The sequence below is a fragment of the Vespula vulgaris genome, chromosome 17 (assembly GCF_905475345.1).
Source record: "Vespula vulgaris chromosome 17, iyVesVulg1.1, whole genome shotgun sequence".
NCBI lineage: Eukaryota > Metazoa > Arthropoda > Insecta > Hymenoptera > Vespidae > Vespula > Vespula vulgaris.
In genome coordinates this window covers 2121314-2125239 of record NC_066602.1, presented here as the reverse complement: position 1 = coordinate 2125239, position 3926 = coordinate 2121314, and the positions used below count along the sequence as shown (strand labels likewise).

The following is a 3926-nucleotide window of genomic DNA, read 5'->3' as shown; positions in this document are numbered from 1 at the left end:
AATAATAATAATAATAATAACAACAATAATAATAATAATAATAATAATAATAGTAGTGATCACAATCATCTTCACCATCGTCATCATCATCATCATCATCATCATCATCATCATCATCATCATCATCATCGGCCTCATCATCATTATTTCAATGTGATCATAATCATTTTATAATTTAGTCATAAAATATTCTATTTTTTATTTATTTATTTTTTGTTATTAACATATTTATTATGATAGCTATGTATGCAGTATGTACTTAAGGAGGATGTGTTTAACCAGGATATGTCAGTGAAAACTATAATAGTAATATCAAGCGTCAACTTTTTCCTTTTTTTGTTTTCTTTTTTTTTTCTTTACCACTTTCAGTGTCGCGACATTATTTCTTTTTCACATCTTTTTCTTTTCCTTTCTTCTTGTTTTTTTTTTTTTCTTTTTTATTTGTTTGTTTCAATTTCCTCAAAATCGCTATTACAAAAGTGCGTTACTCGCATCTTACATTATTATAGGTACATAACGTATATACCGATGTGACTTATCTACGTTGTTGTTCATTGTCATTAATTAGTTCCTTCTTTTTCTTGTTTTTTTTTTTTTTGTCGTTATTGTTTACTTCATTATTTCCGAATATTATATTCTTTTTTGTATTAATTAATTTTTTTTTTTTTTTTTCTTTATCAATAATCAATAATTTTTTGTTCTCCCGTCGCGTTTAATGGAATACACTAAAGATATTAATTCTCTTCTTTGTTTCTCAAACATCATACATACATCATACGTACATACATGCATACATATGTATATGTACTATATACACGCTTATATACGTAACGTGTATTCTCGTATTTGAGCGAGTATACGTCATTATTAGAGGGGGGTATGCGTACGAGTTTATTCGAAATTTACATGCCGCGACCCAATATCGATTCGAGTGCTTCAATTTGTTTTATATACACATCGTTTATTTAGTTAATTAAAGAAAAAAAAATAAAATAAAAGAGAAGAAGAAGAATCGGTGAGTTTGATATCCACCATAGAAATTCGAAGGCAAACATTTCAAATTATATATATCGTTCTTTTTCTCGTCGAACGATTGATATTATTTAAATAAGTGGAATTTATTTGAACGAATTTAAGCACTCGATTTGGTTCGACTATAATCGATCGTTACACGACACAATGATCGAAAATTACTCACACATTCTTCGCGTACATACATATCATGTCTCTATATGTAAAACGCGCTTGGGCTTTTAAAACGCATCGTTTTAAAATTATTTATCATCATATGTATGTAAGTATATAATTTTTGTTATTTCGGTGGTTTATTTATTTATTTATTATTTTATTTTATTTTTTATTTTTTTTTTTTTTTTGAAAATCGTGGTGTTGTTTTATCAGGGCAACGCGAAATGCCAAGCTCGATGGATGGCGAATATCTCTATCTGCCCTGCCGCCATTTGTTATTTGTAATTTTTTTTTTTTTGTTCATTTCTGTTTTGGTATTGTATTTTTTTATTATTACTTTTTTTTTATTTACTTTTTGTTTGTTTGGTTTTTTTTTTTTTTTTTAATTTTTTTTCTTTCTTTTTTTTTTTCGTTAAATTCGTCGACACGCAATTTCACTCTTTCGTTAATCGAAGCTTTAGGCACCATATTTTCTTTTTTTTTTTTTTTATTTATTTGTTTGTTTATTTGTTTGTTTGTTTGTTTTCGCTCGTGTTTTTTTTTCTTTTCTTTTCTTTTTTTTTTTTTTTTCTTTTACATTAGACCCCGAGAAAAATATTAGCAATAAAGTAACGCTTACGTACTATTACGATTTAATACGTGCCGAAGGAGGGCGAAAAGAATTCGTGGAAAGAATTTTTTAATCGGTGGGAGATTAGAGAAATAAAAACATATTAGAATTAGAATTAAAATTAGACATAGGACGATCGAAATGAATGAGATACTACTCGAGAAAGAAATATGATTGAATGAACGAACTAATTAATTAAAGACGAAGGAAGACGATTTCTTTTTACAGATATATATATATATATATATATATATATATATATATATATATATATATATATATATACACACATATATGTATAATATATACATATATCGCGCGTGTGAAATATACGCGGAAATTACGTAACTATTGCGAGAGTATGTTATATTTTTTTTTTCTTCTTCCTCTTCTGTGTGCGAAGTGTGTGATCTGTAAAAATATAATTATTTCTTATCTCTTTCTCTTTCTTTCTTTTTTTCTTTTTTTTTTCATTTTTTTTTTCCTTTTTTTTTATAGTTCGTATCCCAAAGATGTTCTATTAGATTTTACCTTCAGAAATTTCAACAATTTCTTTTCCTTTTATTTATTTATTTATTTATTTATTTATTTATTTATTTATTTTTCGTTAATATCTACAATTATTATTTTACGCTTGATTTTATCCCGGCATTCGGCTTTTCTTACTTCTCCTTCTCTTCCTCTTTTTATTTAATTTATTTATTTAAATTTCTTCGATATATAAAATTCAATTCGACGTTTAAATATGTGACAGATCATTCGGCTCCTTTTCTCTCTTTTGTTTTCTTTTTTTTTTTTCATTCTTTCTTTCCTTCTTTCTTTTTTTTTAAGACACAACGTACAAAAATCCCTTTTACCACTTCGGCAATAATTACACAAATACATCATCGTCATCATCATCATCATCGTCGTCGTCATCCTAATGTAATAAGAATGAAGAGAACTACGAATTTTATTGTCGAAGCAGTTTATCGATTAACTGCCGGTCTCACGCTGAATCGTCTTATTGCTGTCTTACACGTTAATCGGGGCTAATATTCTTCTCTTCAGTTAATCCGTAAATCCGCGAGAAAAAGTAAAACGAAATGAAAATAGTCTTCCATTGCTTCGACCCATCCCCCCTCTTTTTCTATACCCAAATTTTTCCTTATCATTCACCTTCCACCTCCTTCAAAAATTGTAGAAATATTTTCTTCACTTTTTATTTGTCTAGAAAACATCATAATGAGTCTCTGTCTGTCTGTCTGTCTGTCTATGGTGTTTTGTTGGTGTTTCAAAAGTAAAGCCGGTAGTGTATGTCATATCACCATTTCTATGGTTTTGTTTATTCATACACACACACACACACGATAGGGTTGTACGATTATTCATTCATTTCTTTATTTACTTATTTATGTATTCATTCATTCATTCATTTATTTATTTATTTATTTATTTATTTATTTATTTATCTATTCATTTATTTATATATACGTACGTGTGGGAAAATTTCTTCTACACATTTCTAAAAATTCATTTCATTACTTTTCTTTTTTCTTTTCTTTTCTTTTCTTTTCTTTTCTCATTTTTCATTTCGCATTTTTCATACGCAGGCCTCTATAAAATTTACGATAGCACGGTAAAACCTCTATATAAAAATAAGAGTCTATCCTACGTAAAACGTATTATTATAAAAATAAATGGCATTGTACTCTGCTAAAGAAGCAAAAATTTTACAGGCGAGTAATTGTCGAGCGACGCGAGGATCGATTTTCTTTTCTTCCAGTATTATCTTTTTCTTTTTCTCTTTGTTTTCAATCAAACGATCTTGTTTCTCGTGGAAATAAATTTCCATGGACTAATATAGCGTCATCATTCTCGAAGTGTCCTCAATGTCCTTCACACCCTCAATCATCGTGTTCCCTCACCGAAAAATCGCATTAATTATTATATCACGTGCTGCTCTCGTTATCAGAGACATTTTCCAACGTCCGACCCATCGCCGTTTTATAAGCAGGACACTGCTCATGAACTCGATTACATGAGATATATATATATATATATACATATGTACTATATATATATATATATTATAGTATGTGTATATATATATATATATATAGATAGTTAGATAGCACGCATCATGAAT

The 3926-nt window shown here is 28.0% G+C and overlaps 1 protein-coding gene across 2 annotated transcripts in view; it reads right to left on the bottom strand.

The window, feature by feature from the left end:
- Positions 1-240: 240 nt before the first annotated feature.
- The window catches only part of LOC127069926 (zinc finger protein 32-like), a 14742-nt gene continuing 11056 nt past the window's right edge, over positions 241-3926 (bottom strand). For both annotated transcript variants that reach the window (XM_051007671.1, XM_051007670.1), the window contains one exon: positions 241-3926. This exon is cut by the window's right edge. The gene's annotated coding sequence lies outside the window, so the exon portion shown is untranslated.